Source organism: Saccopteryx leptura, chromosome 5 (genome assembly GCF_036850995.1).
Source record: "Saccopteryx leptura isolate mSacLep1 chromosome 5, mSacLep1_pri_phased_curated, whole genome shotgun sequence".
NCBI classification, from domain to species: domain Eukaryota; kingdom Metazoa; phylum Chordata; class Mammalia; order Chiroptera; family Emballonuridae; genus Saccopteryx; species Saccopteryx leptura.
In genome coordinates this window covers 105,914,773-105,927,889 of record NC_089507.1, presented here as the reverse complement: position 1 = coordinate 105,927,889, position 13,117 = coordinate 105,914,773, and positions in this window count along the sequence as shown.

Genomic DNA, 13,117 nt, shown 5'->3' with positions numbered 1-13,117 from the left:
CCTATAAACCTAAATTTAAAGTGTTGTTTTGCCCCTTCTCTGTGTGATGCATGAAGGTAAATTTACAGAGCGTCAATTTTTCTCTTTCAAATATTAGCATAATCCCTACTGCATAGAGTTGTTTCAAATTAGATGATATAAAGCAATTAGAGTGCTGAATAGTTCTCAATAAATAGTATTGTTGTAATCAGTAATAATCTGGAATTGTGTTATTCTAACTACATGTACAATTTCTTCATTTGACAGTTTTGTTGTCTTTTCAAGCTTGACACATTCTTTAGCCAGCTAATCTCATTGTCATTCTCCTTGACCTAATATTTTGGAACATTTTTGTATTGTCACCATTTTCTTGTTCAACCAAAGCAGTTTAGAGTCACCTTTAACTCTCTATTGTTTATTTTTGTTTTTACAGGTAGAAATTTGATTATACTTTATCGATACATAAGATAAGTAAATATAAAAACAACCCAAAAGTCCTTTACTCAACTACAAATCATTATCAGTATCAAAGAGAGAAAGAAAAAGAAAACAAAACCAGAATTTTTTTTTTGCTTTTCTTCCAGTGGGTTGTTTTATTAACTACTCTATTAGTTTCTGCCTCAACCGATTATAGTAAACGGTGGACATATAATAACAGAGATTTATTTTATTACAGTTCTACAGCCTAGAATTCCAAAAATCAAGGTGTTGACAGGGTTGGTTTCTTCTGGGGGCTCTGAGTGAGAATTTTACACTTTTAAGTAGGCATAGAATAATGTCAATAATAACCACTGAACAAAATATGAAAATAAAGAGTTAAAAAAAGCAAAATTTTAAAAAATAAAATATTTGTTTAATCAAAGAAAGACAGAGTAGTGTGAACAAAGGAACAAAGAACAGAAGGGACAAGAAGAGAAATAAATAGTAAAGTGGTGGACTTAAGACAACCATATTAGTAATTACCTTAAGTGTGAAAGGAATAAGTACCCCACTGTCAGATTTTATTAGAATAACAAAACAAGATCCAACTGAGGGGACTGTTTGTTTGTAAGAGACATACCCTAAATATAAGGATGCTGGTAAGTTGAAAGTAAAAGGTTTAAAAAAAATTATACTATGCAAACACCTATTACATAAGGCTGATGTGGCCATATTAATACCAGACAATAGATTTTAAGATAAGAGAATACCAGAAATAAAAGACTTTTCAAAATAAAATGGTGATTTTATTACAAACCCAATAACAACCTTCAATATGTCTGTATCTAATAACAACTTCCATATCTTATATCTGTAGCCTGAATTTCTTCTCTAATTCTAGACTTGAGTATCCAAATGCCTATCCAGGTCACCACTCAGTTATCATATAGTCATCGTAAAATCAACTTGCTCTGATTAGTCAGCTTCTGCTTCAACCTTTCTATGTTAATTAAAGGCAATTATATTCTTCCAGTTGCTATGCCCCAAATCCTTAGAAGTATTGTTGTTTCATTTCTCTCTTTCATGCCTCAAATCCTGGCCCTAGGGAATTCCTGTTGACACTGCCATCAAAATATATTCAGAATCCAGGTCCTTCTTACTATGTCCATTGCCAGCATGCTGGTATAATAAACCATAAGCTTGAAGTGGCTTCCACAGTAGGGTTCTAAATGAAGTAAACACTTACACTCACTAGACACAATTGTTTTCAATATAGTATCCAGAATCATCCTTTTCTTCCCAATAATGAAAAATACTTAATATTTATTTATTTATAATATATATATTTTTAAATAGGATAAAAATAACATAACATAAAACTCACCATTTTGATGTGTGAAACTCAATGCCATTTAGTATATTCACAGTGTTCAGCAACTGTCACCCTTATTAAGTTGCAAGACTTTTTTCTTTAATTTAGTGAGAGGATGAGAGGCAGAGAGACAGGTTCCCTCATGCACCCCGACGGGGATCCACCCAGCAAGCCCACTAGGGGGCAGTTCTCTGCCCATCTGGGACATTGCTCCATTGCTCAGCAACTGAGCTCTTCTTAGCCACTGAAATGGAGGCCATGGAGCCATCTTCAGCACCTGGGGCCAACTAGCTCCAATCGAGCCATGGCTGCAAGAAGGGGGTGGTGGGGAGGGGGAGTGCAGGGGGAGAAGTGAAGAAGTGAGAAGAAGAGGGGTGGAGAGGCTGATGGGCGCTGCTTTTGTGTGCCCTGACCTGGAATTGAACCCAGGACATCACACGCTGGGCCAATGATCTACCACTGGGCCAACTTGCCAGGGCTGTTTGAAGACATTTTTATCACCCCAAAGAAAACCCAATACCTGTTAAGCAATGACTCTACATTCCCTGTTCCCTCCACCCCCTGGGAAACCCCAGTTGCTTTTGTCCCTGTAGATTTACCTATTCTGGACATTTCACAGAAGTGGAATCATCCTTTTGTGACTGTTTCTTTCACTTCTCGTAATGTTTACAAGGTTCACCCATTTTGTAGTATGTACCAGTACTTTATTTCTGTTGATGGCTGAGTAACATCTCATTGTTTGTATATACCACGTTTTATTTACCAGTTTATCCACTGATGGGCTTTTGGCTTGTTTTTAGCTTTTACCTATTGTAAATAGTTTCTGTTAACATTCGTGTACAAGTTTTTGCTTGAGCCTGTTTTTAATTCTTATGTTTAATAATTTAAAAAATTTGAAAATATTACAAACTTACAGAAAAGTTCAAGAACAGTACAAAGAACAATATATTTCCTTGAATCACTTGAGAGTATGCTGTCCTTATGTCTCAACTTTCCTCCATACCTGAGTGTGTAGTTCCAACAAACAAGGACACTTTCCTAGGTAACCATAACATAGCCACTAGAATCAATATGCAAGGTAAAGTGAAAGTCAGTTTGCAGGTATTTGTATGGAAAATAATACAAAAGTTAATATTTAATAATACAAGAAAAAAACTCTGCTTCACATACTCATAACTGTAATCCTACTTTGCCTCAGCCTGCATTACTGTTATCGAGCCCTCAGATCACACTCAAGTTTTGCAAATTGTTCCAATAATGTTTTTTATAGCTGACAGAGTCACTGCAGAATCTCATGTTGCAATTACTTACCACGTCTTTTTAAGGTTCCTTCAGTTTAAAAGAGTTCATTTTCTTTTTGTCATATAACATTGACACTTTTAAAGATTGTATGCAGATTTCCTAGAATATCCCCCAACTTGAAACATCTGATGCTTCTTCCTCGTTAGGTTTAGATTATATATCTTGGTCAAAGATATCATGGTGTTGTGTTCTGTCAAAGGCACATCATGTCAATGGCTGGTAGTGTACATTCTTTTTCTAGTTGTAATTAACAAGAGTTCTGTAGGGAGGGGGCATTTTGAAACTGTAAATATCTTGTTTATCATCAAACTATTTATTTATTTATTTATTTTTTTTTTATTTTTTTATATATATAATTTTATTTTTTTAATGGGGTGACATCAATAAATCAGGATACATATATTCACAGATAACAAGTCCAGGTTATCTTGTCGTTCAATTATGTTGCATACCCACCACCCAAAGTCAGATTGTCCTCTGTCACCTTCTATCTTGTTTTCTTTGTGCCCCTCCCCACCCCCTATCCCTCTCACATTCCCCCTCCCCCCCCGTAACCACCACACTCTTATAAATGTCTCTTAGTTTCACTATTATGTCCCACCTACGTATGGAATAATACAGTTCCTGGTTTTTTCTGATTTACTTATTTCGCTTCGTATCATGTTATCAAGATCCCACCATTTTGCTGTAAATGTTCCGATGTCATCATTTCTTATGGCTGAGTAGTATTCCATAGTGTATATGTGCCACATCTTCTTTATCCAGTCATCTATTGATGGGCTTTTTGGTTGTTTCCATGTCCTGGCCACTGTGAACAATGCTGCAATAAACATGGGGCTGCATGTGTCTTTACGTATCAATGTTTCTGAGTTTTTGGGATATATACCCAGTAGAGGGATTGCTGGGTCATAAGGTAGTTCTATTTTCAGTTTTTTGAGGAACCACCATACTTTCTTCCATAATGGTTGTACTACTTTACATTCCCACCAACAGTGGATGAGGGTTCCTTTTTCTCCACAGCCTCTCCAACATTTGCTGTTACCTGACTTGCTAATAACAGCTAATCGAACAGGTGTGAGGTGGTATCTCATTGCCGTTTTGATTTGCATTTCTCTAATAGCTAAAGAAGATGAGCATCTTTTCATATATCTGTTGGCCATTTGTATTTCTTCCTGGGAGAAGTGTCTATTCATATCCTCTTCCCATTTTTTTATTGGATTGTTTGTTTGTTTGTTGTTGAGTTTTATGAGTTCTTTGTATATTTTGGATATTAGGCCCTTATCTGAGCTGTCGTTTGAAAAAATCATTTCCCATTTAGTTGGCTTTCTGTTTATTTTGTTATCAGTTTCTCGTGCTGAGCAAAAACTTCTTAGTCTGATGTAGTCCCATTCATTAATTTTTGCCTTCACTTCTCTTGCCATTGGAGTCAAATTCATAAAATGCTCTTTAAAACCCAGGTCCCTGAGTTGAGTACCTATGTCTTCTTCTATGTACTTAATTGTTTCAGGTCTTATGTTTAGATCTTTGATCCATTTTGAGTTAATTTTTGTACAGGGGGAGAGACTGTAGTCCAGTTTCATTCTTTTGCATGTGGCTTTCCAGTTTTCCCAGCACCATTTATTGAAGAGGCTTTCTTTTCTCCATTGTGTGTTGTTGGCCCCTTTATCAAAAATTATTTGACTATATATATGTGGTTTTATTTCTGGACTTTCTATTCTGTTCCATTGGTCTGAGTGTCTGTTTTTCTGCCAATACCATGCTGTTTTGATTGTCGTGGCCCTATAATATAGTTTGAAGTCAGGTATTGAAATGCCCCCAGCTTCATTCTTTTTCTTTAGGATTGCTTTGGCTATTCGGGGTTTTTTATAGTTCCATATAAATCTGATGATTTTTTGCTCTATTTCTTTAAAAAATGTCATTGGAAGTTTGATGGGAATTGCATTAAATTTGTATATTGCTTTGGGTAATATAGCCATCTTGATTATATTTATTCTTCCTAGCCAAGAACAAGGTATATTCTTCCATCTCATTATATCTTTTTCGATTTCCCTTAACAATGGTTTATAGTTTTCATTATATAAGTCCTTTACATTCTTTGTTATGTTTATTCCTAAGTATTTTATTTTTTTTGTTGCAATCGTGAAGGGGATTGTTCTTTTGAGTTCCTTCTCAGTTGTTTCATTGTTGGCATATAGAAAGGCTATTGACTTCTGTATGTTAATTTTGTATCCTGCGACCTTACTGTATTGGCTTATTGTTTCTAGTAGTCTTTTTGTGGATTCTTTGGGGTTTTCGATGTATAGTATCATATCATCTGCAAAAAGTGATACCTTTACTTCTTCTTTTCCGATATGGATGCCTTTTATTTCTTTGTCTTGTCTGATTGCTCTGGCTAGAACTTCTAGTACCACATTAAATAAGAGTGGAGAGAGTGGACAACCCTGTCTTGTTCCTGATTTAAGGGGGAAAGCCTTCAGTTTAGTGCCATTTAATATGATGTTAGCTGATGGTTTATCATATATGGCCTTTATCATGTTGAGATATTTTCCTTCTATACCCATTTTGTTGAGAGTCTTAAACATAAAATTGTGTTGTATTTTATCGAAAGCCTTTTCTGCGTCTATTGATAAGATCATGTGGTTTTTGTTCTTTGTTTTGTTGATATGGTGTATTACATTAACCGTTTTACGTATGTTGCACCATCCTTGAGATTCTGGGATGAATCCCACTTGATCATGATGTATTATTTTTTTAATATGTTGTTGTATTCGATTTGCTAGTATTTTGTTTAGTATTTTAGCATCTGTATTCATTAGAGATATTGGTCTGTAGTTTTCTTTTTTTGTGCCATCCTTGCCTGGTTTTGGTATGAGGGTTATGTTGGCTTCGTAAAATGTGTTTGGAAGTATTGCTTCTTCTTCAATTTTTTGGAAGACTTTGAGTAGAATAGGAACCAAGTCTTCTTTGAATGTTTGATAAAATTCGCTGGTATAGCCGTCAGGGCCTGGACTTTTATTTTTGGGGAGGTTTTTAATGGTTTTTTCTATTTCTTCTCTACTAATAGGTCTGTTTAGGCTTTCTGCTTCTTCTTGACTCAGTCTAGGAAGGTTGTATTTTTCTAGGAATTTATCCATTTCTTCTAGGTTGTTGAATTTAGTGGCATAAAGTTTTTCATAGTATTCTACAATAATTCTTTGTATATCTACGGTGTCCGTGGTGATTTCTCCTCTTTCATTTTGGATTTTGTTTATATGAGTTCTTTCTCTTTTTTCCTTGGTAAGTCTTGCCAAGGGTTTGTCAATTTTGTTGATCTTTTCAAAGAACCAGCTCCTTGTTCTATTAATTTTTTCTATAGTTTTTCTGTTCTCTAATTCATTTATTTCTGCTCTGATTTTTATTATCTCCTTTCTTCGGCTGGTTTTGGGTTGTCTTTGTTCTTCTTTTTCTAGTTCCTTAAGGTGGGAAGTTAAGTGGTTCACTTGGGCTCTCTCTTGTTTGTTCATATATGCCTGAAGTGATATGAACTTCCCTCTTATCACTGCTTTTGCTGCATCCCATAGATTCTGATATGTCGTATTGTCATTTTCATTAGTCTGTATATATCTTTTGATCTCTGCACTTATTTCTTCTTTGACCCATTCATTTTTTAAAAGTATGTTGTTTAGTTTCCACATTTTTGTGGGATTTTTTTCCTCTTTTTTGCAGTTGAATTCTAGTTTCAAGGCTTTATGATCAGAAAATATGCTTGGTACAACTTCAATTTTTCTGAATTTGCTGATGTTGTTTTTGTGGCCCAACATATGGTCAATTCTTGAGAATGATCCATGTACACTGGAGAAAAATGTATACTCAGTCACTTTGGGATGAAATGTCCTGTAGATGTCTATCATATCCAGGTGCTCTAGTGTTTTGTTTAAGGCCACTATGTCTTTGTTGATTCTCTGTTTGGATGACCGATCTAGAGCCGTCAGCGGTGTATTGAGGTCTCCAAGTATGATTGTGTTTTTGTCAGTTTTTGTTTTAAGATCAATAAGTAGCTGTCTTATATATTTTGGTGCTCCTTGGTTTGGTGCATATATATTAAGAATTGTTATGTCTTCTTGATTCAGTGTCCCCTTAGCCATTATGAAATGGCCATTTTTGTCTCTGAGTACTTTTCCTGTCTTGTAGTCAGCATTATCCGATATGAGTATTGCTACACCTGCTTTTTTTTGGATGTTATTTGCTTGGAGTATTGTTTTCCAGCCTTTCACTTCATCAAACTATTTATTACTTTCATCTGTATGGACTTATAATTTTCTATTTTATTCAATGAGTTGGTTCCTATTATTTATGGTGATGCTTAAATTTTTCTGTATTTGTCCAGTGTGAACCCCTTCAAGCTAGCTTCTGTGTCCTTTTACACATCATTCTTCTAACATTTTTGTGATTTCTAGTATAAGATGTTTCAGACTCACCTTATACAATTCTTACACTCACTTTGGATTCAGCCATTTCCTCAAGGAACCCTTGAAATATATAGTGAAATACAGTATTTAAAGCCATGATGTATTAGAAGTATTCATTGTTTTGGGAGTGTCATTGTTCCCTGCACTCTTAGTGGGTAGAATTAGGGAATATGTGTATATGTATATATGTATATATGTATATATCTATATCTATATCTATCTATATATCTATCTATATCTATCTATACACACACATCGACATCTAGATTATTTTTCTAACTATATATATTGAAAACCAAACACTTTTCTTTCCCTAATTACCTTCCAATACCATAGGATGTATTCTAATTTTCTCCTTTTTATATTTATAACTCCATTCTGTAACCATGAGAAACTTGGCTCCCATTATCTCTAATATATTTTACTATTTGTAACCACTTTTCCATCTGTGCCACCACTCGCTCTCTTGCATAGATACCCTGCACACCCAATTTGGGATCTGACAGCACTTTCCAATTGCACCCCACGCCTCCCACACACAGATGCTCTCTTCACCCAGCTGGAGTTCTGATCCCCCACACAGGACCACCCCTCTGTAGAGGTGTCTTCTACAGACCCTCAGTCTCTAATTCCCCATACTGGGCCATGCACAGGGTGGTCCCCTCCTCCTGCTCAGGCTCCAGTACTCTCCATCAGACCAGCACTCTGCATCAGTACCCTCCTCACTCTGCTTGGTCTCTGACACCCTGTGCTGGGCAGGTTCCCTCTTCACCTCACTTAGGTTCTGATACCCATTCTGGGTCACCATGGCTATATCCATCTTTCTATTCTGTTGTCATAAATGCCACCTTGCTATGTGCTACTTGATAGCTTTTGGACTGAATTATTTAGGTAGAAAGGGAAAGAAGGAGAAGACACAGAATAATTCTTCTGATTCCTAAATTGCATTAAAATGGTTGTAACAATTTGCACTGCCATCATCAGTTGATAAAATATTTCATTCCTCCATAGCCTCCTGAAATGGTTCCCTACCTCTTCCAGAACAAAATCCAAGGTCCTCATAATATTGTAAGCCCTATTTGAAAGGCACCTGTTACTCTGTTTCCTCAGCTCTTACATAGTAACCCCCCCCCTTCTCATTCTTTGACTGTCCTTTAGATGCCTGGCTTTTTTGCTGCCCCTTAAAATGTCTTGCAAGCTCCGGACTGAGGGTTCTTTGTTGTAGCTGTTTTCACTGCTTCAAACATTCTTCCTTCAGACTCTCCTCCAAAGATCTATGCCAATCTCATCTTCCTAGTGAGGCCTAACCTAATGCATTAGCTTGCTTAGGCTGCCATAGCAAAATAAAACAGTCTGGGTAGTTTCAACAACATACATTTATTTCTCACAGTTCTTGAGGCCAGAAGTCCAGGATCAAGATGTCAGCAAGTTTTGTTCCTTCTTGGTTTGAGGATAGCCACCTTCTTGTGTGTCCTCATATAGCCTCTTCTCTCTGTGTGCACCTCCCTGGGGTCCTGTGTCCATGATGTCTCTTTATGTATGTCTTCTAGTGTCCTGATCTTCTCTTCTCAAAGGACAACAGTCAGAATAGTTGCATTTTAACTTACCTCTTTGATGGTCCTGTCTCCAAATATAGTCATATTCCGAGATACTGGGGGTTAAGATCTCAGCATATAAAACTTAGCGGATACAATTAAGTTTATAACATCTAACCACCGGAAATTTGTACCAACAGGGCATTTCCAATCACTGTTACATTGTTCTACATTCATTTCCATAGTTCTGATCAACTACCATAGTATAAAACTTGACATGTATGTATATTTCTTCTCCATGGTCCTCTCCCTCCACTGGAATATACAGGAGGGATGTTCTACAAGGGTCAAGAGCAGTGCTTAGTACATGATAAACACTCCATTCATTGTGTTAAATCAATTAAATTAATTTAGCCATTTCCTGTAGATGAGTTATTTCCAATCTGATGATGTTATGAAGAATGTGTTATGAATATTATTTTAAATGTATCCTGGTATACATGTGTATCAGTTTACTCTGTAAAGTTTCCCCAAGAAGTAGAATTGCTGGCCATAGGGTACATATATTATATTAATTTTTTAGGGCTTTCATAATAAGAAATCACAAACTGGCTGACTTAAAACAACAGAAATTTATCTTTTATTGTCTGAAGACTTGAAATATGAAATAAGCCTGGCCAGATGGCTTGATTGGTTAGAGCATTGTTCCGAATCAGAGAGGTTGCTGGTTTGATCCCCGGTCAGGACACATACAGATCGGCCTCTCTCTCTTCTCCCTCTCTTCCCCTATCTCTAAAATCAATAAGATAAACATCAAAAAACCCTGAAATAAAAATGTAAGCAAGGCCATGATCCCTCTGAAGATAGTGGAGAAGCATCTTTCCTCAGCTATACCCAGCTTCTGATGTTTTCTGGAAATCCGTTCCAGTTCCTGCCTCTGTCTTCTCATGGACTTCAACCCCATGTGTCGGTGTCTCTGCATCTCTCTCCATATCTCTCCTCTCCTTTCTTTTATAAAGATACCAGTCACTGGGTAGGGCCTACTCTAATCCTGTATGGCTAGCCTCATTTTACTTTGATTACATCTGCAAAGACCCTATTTTTAACTAAGATTATATTCACAGAGACCTAGGGTTAGGGGTTGAACATATTTTTGTTTCTTCCAGGACATCATTCAACTCACAATACATTCTCATCTAGCATTAATAGAAAGTGTTAAAACGTTTTCTCAAATGGCTGTGCCAATTAACCTGCCATCATTTCTCCATGCCCTCTCCAACACTTATTATTGTTAGACATTTTACTTTAAGCTAATCTGGCAATTGTGGTGGTATTTCATTGAAGGTTTAATTTTAGAGTGAGCTTGTCAAGTTTCATAAAATAACTGCTGTATCCTGACCAGGCGGTGGCACAGTGGATAGAGCATTGGACTGGGATGCGGAAGACCCAGGTTCAAGACCCCGAGGTCAACAGCTTGAGCGCGGGCTCATCTGGTTTGATCAAAAGCACACCAGCTTGAACCCAAGGTCGCTGGCTCCAGCAAGGGGTTACTCAGTCTGCTGAAGGCCCAGGGTCAAGGCACATATGAGAAAGCAATCAATGAACAACTAAGATGTTGCAACGCATAATGAAAAACTAATGATTGATGTGTCTCATCTCTCTCCATTCCTGTCTGTCTGTCCCTGTCTATCCCTCTCTCTGACTAACTCTCCATCTCTGTAAAATAAATAAATAAATAAATAAATAAATAAATAAATAAATAAATAAAAACTGCTGTATTTGGATTTTCATTTCATTTTTATTCACATTGTATAAGCTGGTTTGTAGACCAGTTGGGCAACAACTAATATTTTTGTGCTATTGCTTTCTAATATCCATGGATATGGACTGTATGTCATTTATTTAGTCTTCTTTAATGTCACTTAATAAAGTTTCTGTTTCCCCATTAAAAAATAATTGAGGTTCATATACTTTAGTTTGGGTTCTGACGTTAAGTATGGACTGAGCAGCTCTGAGTAAACCTGGAGCGCAGTCGTAGCAAATTAAGCAAGGCGGCAGAGGGAGGATCTGAGGTTTGGAGTTCTCATGCCTTTTCATAGCTTTTCCATAGCATTCTCAATTCCTACCTTGCTGAACCCTGATGGGTAAGCCATGGCCTGCTACGGGCCGACCAAGACAGGGAGAAGGGACTGGGCAGCGGAGGTTAGGGCAGATCACTAGGCAGGCAGATTGGTCGGTGGTGACATTGACATTCAGAAGTCTGCAGCCATTCAGAGATGATGCTAAGTCAGTCTGGCATGTGTTCTGTGTTTCGAGCAGGCTTAAAGAGGTCAGATCACAAGGCCCATGAGAAACAAATGTTAGCTCCAAATTTCACTGGTCAAGTGACAAACAAAAAGTAGAAGACTCTGGCACTGAGATCAGTAAGTGCAACCTGTGCCCACCCAAGGACCAACACAAAACCCTTGCCCTGCTCCCCGGTGCCATGGGGACACACAGGTCACCTTCCTGTCTTCTTACAGCTCAGCATCATAGCAAAGCAGAGGAGGGAGGGACTGTCTCAAAGACTGTACAAGAAATACTGAGCAACAGCTACATGAACAGTTTAGATGATTAGATGGGATGAAGTTTAGATCAGATTAGTCGTTTAATTTTTCTTTTCTTCACTAACCTGTGGGTGCAGAAGAAAGGCCAAATTAAGAAAGACCAAATTTAGAAGTACATTTTCTCTGCATAAATGAGTTAGGATGTAAGTTAAAAAATGATATAGCTCTACTACTAAATCTTACCACTTTCTGCCTCTTCTGCTACTACCCCATTCTGCGTATTAAATAGTTCTTACAATACTTGCTAATACTTTTGCTCCACTCAAGTGACTAAGGTGACTCCCTTTTCCTAATAAATGGTGTATCAAAGGCAGGCAAACTCTTCATGACATTGCTTTAGCCCACGCAACTAAGTGTCACCTCCGCAACCTTACAATAGCAACTTCAATCTGCATAGTCAGACTCCCCCGCCTCAATGTCCCAAAATATCCCATGTTGGTGTTTCTCTCCAAGTTAATGGTCATAATGTTCTTTTTGCTAAAAATACTTCTTCTCTTGTTAAAATGCTTTGATTCCATTTGGGGCCAACTTTAAAACTGAAAGGCCTTTCCAACTACTATAATTTTTCTCAAATCTTAGCCACATGATTGTGGGTACCATTTTTTCTAATAGTTTGTGTATTACCCATCTCTTTTTGGAAAACTCTCTTATATCGTTTGAGATTTCCCTATTACAGTTAGCCCAACATCAGGATATAGTATAGACATTAATTATGTAGATGATAGTGAACTAAACTATTTGAAAAGTGAGAGCAAAAAGGAAACCTATTTCCAATTATTAGCTGGTTTTAATCTTTCCATTGTGGCTGACTTTAACATGTGATGATAAAGCATATAATTGTTTCTCTCACTAATAAACACCTATAGGTACAGAAGTAGATTAAGGTTGGTTGAGGCCCCAGGCCCAGAAGAGAATATTGGGCCCCTTACATTAGAAAAAAGTGTAAAGTTGGAGTTTTGTGGGGCCCTGCTCTCGATTCTCCTGCCATTAAATCTGCCTCTGTGTAGGTACATATGCCCAGGTAATAAGAAGAGTATCTTTGGTTTACCCTTCATTATTCCAACAGTATTTAGATCATTTGTACCTGTGTCTCTTAGCTAAGAGACATTAATATTACATCATTATTTACTGAGTAATCACGATACTCCTAGGGGGTATTAGCAGCTTCATTGAACAAATGAGGAAACTAAAGTTTCCATTGGTCATGTGTCTAAACTTACATAGCAAATATGTGATGAGAAATAAAAATTTGATTATGGGTTGGTTAGCTTCAAAACCGAGGCTACAAAACCCCTTGTATATAAACTGAAATCGAGAGCTGAAGCATTAGAAGTGTGTGAGGTGGGGTGGGGTGGGATGGTCACGCAGTCGTGCGGGTTGATTGGCTGGGGTGGGACGGTCACGCAGTTGTGCGGCTTGATTGGCTGGGCTGTCCTTTCAGAGGCGTGAAGTGGC